At 35.1% G+C, this 7,348-nt stretch overlaps 1 long non-coding RNA gene across 1 annotated transcript; it reads left to right on the forward strand.

Moving 5' to 3' along the window:
- The first annotated feature begins 79 nt into the window (after nucleotides 1–79).
- LOC116159006 lies at nucleotides 80–2,300 on the forward strand. Its single transcript, XR_004142877.1, has 2 exons — nucleotides 80–716; nucleotides 2,240–2,300. It is a non-coding gene; the product is annotated as an uncharacterized LOC116159006 (long non-coding RNA).
- Nucleotides 2,301–7,348: the final 5,048 nt, after the last annotated feature.

Raw genomic sequence — 7,348 nt, forward strand, 5'->3', positions numbered from 1 at the left:
TATCCAAACATTTTTTTCCCTAAATATTTTACACTGAAGTTGTAAATACCGTTTTTGTCGATTGTAAATTTCTGCGTCTATTGATGTGCCCATTTGTAATGTGTTGTTGTGGTAAATCGGAGAAATTAAGGAAGTTATAAATTAAAAGGATAATTGGAAATTTAATTTTTGTTTCGATGATTTCACGGCACGAGTGATGTTAGTGATAAATCATTCGTCCATTGAAAGTATTGAATACTAAAATTAGTTTTTTAGGCAAATACATACTAATTCTCATTTATATATTTTTTCCGGTTTCCCGATTTTAAAAATAATAAATGAGGGCATGAGCAGACGCAGAATTTATTGTTCAAGCGACAAGAAACCTTTTTACAACTTTGCTCTAAATTAATTAGGGGAGAAAATATTTCGATATAAAGAAATAAATATGTCCCTACGGATGCATAACCTGTTCAACACCGGACACCCTCTATAATGACAGATTTAATTTGGTTATGACCATTCCATTGTAATGATTCGTTTTTTAAATTTAGCTTCCCCATAATGTTATAATTATCACCAATTCCAATGCAAATTTTAATTATAATTTTTGCAGTATTTTTTTGGAACAATGCCGAGAAGATCAGTTAGAATTTTGTCGATGCTCAAAAATCCCGTCCATCCGTAAGACAGCATCCAGGATGAATATGATCTTCAAGACATCGAACGTTGTCAAGGTAAATATTTCCGAATTCATTTGTGTCCTAAAATTTCCCTGGTCCTGGAATTTTTTACTATAAAATTTCGCTGTCTAAAGGGGGGGGGGGGGCATGAATTATTTCCTGAGATGCTGTTTTTGATAGTAAAACGTGCATAACTTAAAGGTATCATTCAAATAGATTGCTTTGTACATACTTATAACTTCCCCGCGCGACTCTTTTTCGTTATCAGTGGGGGATGGGGCCGGCGGTTGTGGGGGGGGGGAGTTAGAAATTAATTAATTAATTTTGTCTTTCATGGTATTCTAATTAAAGGTCTCAACGAAAGGAACCGCTTTCTACCAACTACTGCCCTTCTTCCTGTCCTCTTATCAAAAGACAGTGGTGGGGAAGGGGGGGGGGAGTGGAACTGGTTTTATCCTTCATGGTACTTTAATGAAAGGTATCAACGAAAGGAATTAATTTCTACCAACCATAGACCTCCTCCTCGACCTCTTATCGTAATCGGATATATTCCCTTATATCTTCAGAACGGATTGTCGGAAGAGGGTTCTCACAAAGGGCGATTGGAACGTCTGCAAGAAATATATCCATTGGTGATGTCTAAACTTTAAGAGCGAATGTCTCGAAAACTGTTTGTCGGAGGAAAGTACTCTGAAAGGAAAAATCTGCAGAATAGAGTGTCGGAGGATTTTGAATGTATGCCAGGCGGTCTTTAAATGTTTGTGTATAAAGAGCCATACCGCCTCCTCCCCTTAGAACCCTATTTCGGTCTAAAAAAATGAGCTTTATCTGCACATCTCCATTATAAAAACAAATAACCTTCCTCATAGGCACATCCTCAATTTTATATTTTTCTGTGAACCTAGAAAAAGTACATACTGTATCGAGTAGCATTTTGTATGGCGAATACAATAAGTATGGGACAATATGTCATTTAAAGGACCCATAAATGAATTATTTTGACATGTTGTCAATGACCTACTACACCAACATAATAAAAGTTGTTTATTATTTATGTCAGAAAAAATGCTTGTTAAAAATATTGTTATTAATATTATGTGTTAACATTTTGGTGTAGTAGGGGTTGACAAAATGTCAAAATAATTCATTGATGGTTCTTCTGAATGATAATTGTCCCATACTTCATTGTATTCTCCATAAAAAATGCTACTCGAACAGTATGTACTTTCAGGTTCACATAAAAATATCAAGTTCATGATATGCCTATGAGGAAGGTTATTTGTTTTTTGATATCTTTTTAAACAGGACCAGACAAAAATAAAAACGAATACGGCTAATTTCGGTTTCTGTCGAATACCTTTGGAACTGATCAGATATCTGAATTTTAAAAACATCTTACTAAGCCCTAAAATACTCAACTTTTTTCTAATTATCCGACTGTGTATCTCTTATGGTTTCCAATTTTCCCATCATCCTTACCTTGGTCACTGTGTATATGATTTGCATCCTTTTCGTGGATGTATGTGATTGCATCTATCCCAACGCGATAGTATATTTATATCATATGTGTCTTACAGATGCCCTAAATCCTGAAGAAAACCGAATCGCACCAATACAGACTACAGGGGAAATTATGGAGGAGATAGATTTGATAAAACCAAATCCAAAAGGTAAAATTATATACAGGGTGGTGACTTGCGTCACGCATCATAGGGATTTCAATGTAAAATTCATAACATGCAACTATTGGCTCCCCAAATTATTTTAGAGCAAAAATGTATTAGTTTTTTGTAGAAAAAAATCTTTACGTCAATAAACCGTATTAGTTTTCAATTTTTTACATAATAAAGACGGAAAATTGGAAAAATAAAACCCGCATCTTTTGCAATAATCTGCGATGCCATGGAATTTTCTAAAACAAAAAGATGTCCAGTTATCAATTAGCAGTAGTTCGAAATGGATTTTATGATTGACTTGGTTACTGCCTTGCAGTTAATGGTGACTTATTCGAACATTTATTGTAAATTGTTATATTAGGAAACCGTTTTTAGTCATTTGGTCTTTCTTTATGTTGAATTCGCTGTTCTAAATATAATACTTTTTGATAGAATTTGATTTGTTTTATAGCACATTCCATGGCATGACGGATATTGGCGTAGTTTTTGTATTAGAAAATTCCATGGCATCACAGACTATTGAAAAAGATGCGGGTTTTATTTTTCCAATTTTCTGTCTTCATTATGTAAAAAATTGGAAACTAACGCGGTTGATTGACGTAAAAAATTGTTGTCTATAAAAAACCTTAATACATTTTTGGTCTAAAATAATTTGGGGAGCCAATAATGGCATGTTATGAATTTTACATTGAAATCCCTATGATGCGCGACGCAAGTCACCACCCTGTATAACTATCGCCAGGAAAGATTGCCGGTCACAGCACACCTTGTCTATGTTTTTCTTAAGATGCGAGCGACTTCCGGAATAGGATCGTGCCAATGTTGAACGAAAAGTCTTTTTGTTCAACATTGACACGATACTATCCCGGAAGTCGCTTACATTTTTAGAAAAACCTCGATTGTAGACCCAGCTCAAGTGTTTTGTGACCGGCAATCTTTCCTGACGAGAGGTTTATTTTCATCATTTTACTATTTCATTATTTGATTCTGGTGAGATACAAATGTTAAATTTTATCTAACATCATGTTAATGTTACAGGTAAACTCCAGCATAAATCTCTAGTAGCGCGCCATATGGTCTTCAGAAGAAAAATCAGCTGTCTTAGGTTTTTTCAACCAAGAAATTAAAAAAAGATCTAGTACCCGGAGAAGCTCAATGTGAAAAGTGCTTAGAAGAACATGATGTTTTGCCCACAAGATCATGGACCGGCGTAAAATTCTGCATTAAAAACCATCTAGACAAGAGAAAAGATGAGTGTCTTTACTCATAGAAAGTTAAAAACTGCCTTTGTTGTACTATAGTGCGGCATTTTACACGTTTAATCTATTTCTTATTACTAAAAAATGTACAGGTACTAGCTAGCTTTACTGAAAGCATTGAATTTATAGATAGTTATCAATTCAATGCTGAAAGTACCATTGCTGTACTAATTAAGATTATTGTAGTTTTCTGAAACATTTTTAATTTTTCTGTTGTTCATTGGGATTTATAAAATTCCTTCTGTATTTGTGTATATAGCCAACTGAATAAAGATTTCTAAGCAAAATTGTGTTTTGTACCTGGGTTAATTTTTTCTAAACGGTAGGTACTATATGTGGATCTCGCGGTAAAGGTAAATTAATTTGGTAAGAACAGAGAGATAATCTGGGGAGTGGATATCCCAAGGATGAATTTTGTTTGTAAGAAATCTACTAGAGATACTTTTAATACATAAACTGCTTCAGGACATTTGTAAAGCGTTGCTTGATTCAGCTTATGTCTTTGATGGCTGTTAACTTTTGGTCATTGAATAAATTTTTATTCAATGTTTTGGTCCAGGTGCCATTTGCACTTTAGTCCACCACTGCTCTAGATTCTAGACTAGCGCAACTACCTACCACTATTTAGGTACCTAAAATTGACTACGTACCTACCTAACTTGTATGGCAACCATGATTTTGTCATCAATTTTGTCTATTTTGCAAAATGACATTATCTTAGGCGTTTCTATCGGTTTCATAGCGTAGCGTGAATGAGGTTAGGCAACACATCGAACTCCCACACCAGTTGAATAATATTGCTTTCATGGGAGTTTTCGTTTCGAAGAACTTATGTAACCCTCCCCCTTTATACTAATGTACATATTCAGAGGAAATATCCTCTTCAGCAATCGTTATCTATAAGAAAAACAGAGAGTGAAAACTTGGCAACACTGCATTTTCACACAAATTTGGAAATGCAATGTTTATGACATCTTTCTTTAACACACTGCACAAAATGGCATATTACTGGCAGCCCACACACTAAAATCTTGTTTCATAATAATTGTGGCAAATGATGCCATAATACTTAACACAGTACAGTTTCCTTCCTATGGAAGGTATCTTGGATACCCTCGGTTTTTCATGATCCGCACGAGATGGCGCTACCTCTTATGTATGTTTAAACGAAATCGCCACAATTTGGGTTTATTCTCATGTTGCCATAAATATTACGAGGCGGGTAAGGGTGTGTGTGTGTGTGTGTCGTTTTAAGGATCGGCCCAAGAAACTGGAGAGAGTAAAATTTAATTAAATACGTTAATTACAAAAACAATCAAATTTAAATCAGATTTGCCCTGTTTCAATTACACGGAATAGCTCTAGGGACTTCATTGATTACAAGGAAGGAAAAAAGAACTATTGAAAACCGTCCATTCCAGGGTATATACTCACTCACTTTCTCGCTTCTTTTCCAATTTGCATTTAACAATTAAACATTATAATAAGACCAAGAGCTTACGGTACGAAGAATATGGGGAGTTCAGACGCCTGTCATTTTGACCAGGTCCTAACCTTATCTTGTAATAATATACAGGTTGATTCAAATTCGAGGGCGGGCATGGGAATCTCGGAAAATGTAAGAGATAGGTAGGTAGTTTAAATTTGGCAAAGTTTCGTGTCTTTATGCTTAAGAAAATGCAGTTTTGAACCTAAAAAAAATTCCGACTACATTCGGAGAATACCCGGAATAAAACGAAATTTTGCAAAATCGTTTTTATTAGTTACTGAAATTATTTAAAAAGATATATCGAAATAAATGACACATTATTATGGTCACTTTTTTCCCTCTACAAGATGCTACGTTTAAATTTTAAGTTTGACGTTTGGTCTCCAGCCAACCATCATCAACTTTGTTAGCATTGGAAATGCTTATGTTTTGTAGTATGTAGTTACCACATTTGTGAAGCAGAAAAGAGACAGTGGTGTCGCGCCTAGTGTTGATTATACCGTACTCGACTGCAATCGATAGATTCAGGAAAAGTCGCGGATACTGTCGATACGGTACTTACTTAACAGTACGCAGGGGTTTTGTTAATTCGAATTGAAAATTCTCGCACATCGCCCGTGATAGTATTACAAGCACGTTACGCCGCTTCATAAAGTTTACGTTAAGCATCAAAATACGCAAATTTGCCAAATTTAAACTACCTACCTATCTCTTACAGGTCCCGAGATTCTCATGGTGGCCCTCGAATTTGAATCAGGCTGTATAGGGGTGTGCTCAGGGTTTATTGTCGTATTTTGACCTCAGGCGCCCGCCTTTGGCTAGGCCATGACCTGTCTCATTATACAGGGTGTTACATGACCGCCTGTAAAAAAATTGGGTGATAGAGGGGATCAAGACAAGCACTTTTTCCAAATAAACCGAGGGTCCAACGTGTTTCGTTTAGGAGCCACCCCCAAAGAAGTGGTGAAATTTGGATTTCTTCTTTCATTTTTTTCTCAGCAACCATAAGAGTTACAAAGATGGGTGACACGTCTTTAAAATTGGTTTTCGGGTATGCCCTATCCGATTTTGAATTTTTTTCCAAAATTCCTACCACGAAAGGGCGCACCCCTACTTGGGGGTGCGAAAAGAAATTCTGATTTCGACGAAATTTGGTATCTGGGGGTTTTTGAACATGAAAATGACGAATCTGGAATTAGTTTTTGAAAATTCGAAAAAAAAAGTTCCACTGCAATTCTTGTCCGGACAATGAAAATGGAGAAAATTCCACGAAATTTGTTGTGTACATATTTGATGTGTTAAGGAACACAGTTTTTTTAATATAACTTTAATTTAAACAGAGGCCCTGCCAATTCAAATTTAAACAAGCATCTATTAAATCAAAAGCAAATAAACAAAAGCGATTACCTACGCTCTACTTATTTAATGATATAGTTACATAATTTCTTGCATTCTTAAACACTACCACACTTCGTGCTAATTAAATAAGAGACAGTGGCGTAGCTGCAGCGACTTCTTTTTTACAAACCGGGCACGGTTTAAATTTAAAATTTCCAGACACTGTACCGTCACAGAGGCTATTGACTGAAAGATGTGCATTTTTTAGTAAGATGCGTTAAACTTTTGCCGAATCATTGAACCTTTATAAAGAGCACAAAATTAATGACACAATTTGCATTAAGCGTTTGGAATGCATTAATGCAAAATCCAGAATAGCATGCGCCTAAGATATTTGGGTTGCACAAAATTAGACGCCCTTTAAAAGAGATTTTGTCTTTTAAAAGTAGACATATGGAAAAGCAAATACGCAAATCTCTATTAGCATCACTTCCGGTTTGGCCGGAAAGCGTAGCAACTTTTATTTTTTAAAGTGTTGCCTACGTTTTTTAAGCCATTTTTTGACATTTTGCTGTACGACAATGTAAAATATGCATAAAGTTGATACACACACAAAAAATTGAGAAATTCGTAATTCATTATTCAGAAAACTGATAAGATTTCATATCTTAGCAAATATCTTGGATAGTAAGCATAATTGTCTAAATGGTTTATTGTTAATCCCTTAAAAGGGGAACCTTTTTGTGTTATTAAACCGGATTTGTAACGTGTAGGGTTTTTGAGATACCCATCCTGTTAATTTTTATCTTGGACACATGGTTTATACTTTAGAGGGTATTGTAACAGAATTTGTTCCTTTCATTATAAAGGCACTGTATTTGCAAGGACTTATTTACTGAAACCAATTAATTGTTTACAGATTAT

This window comes from Photinus pyralis, unplaced genomic scaffold (assembly GCF_008802855.1).
Source record: "Photinus pyralis isolate 1611_PpyrPB1 unplaced genomic scaffold, Ppyr1.3 Ppyr1.4_LG1, whole genome shotgun sequence".
Taxonomy (NCBI): Eukaryota; Metazoa; Arthropoda; class Insecta; order Coleoptera; family Lampyridae; genus Photinus; species Photinus pyralis.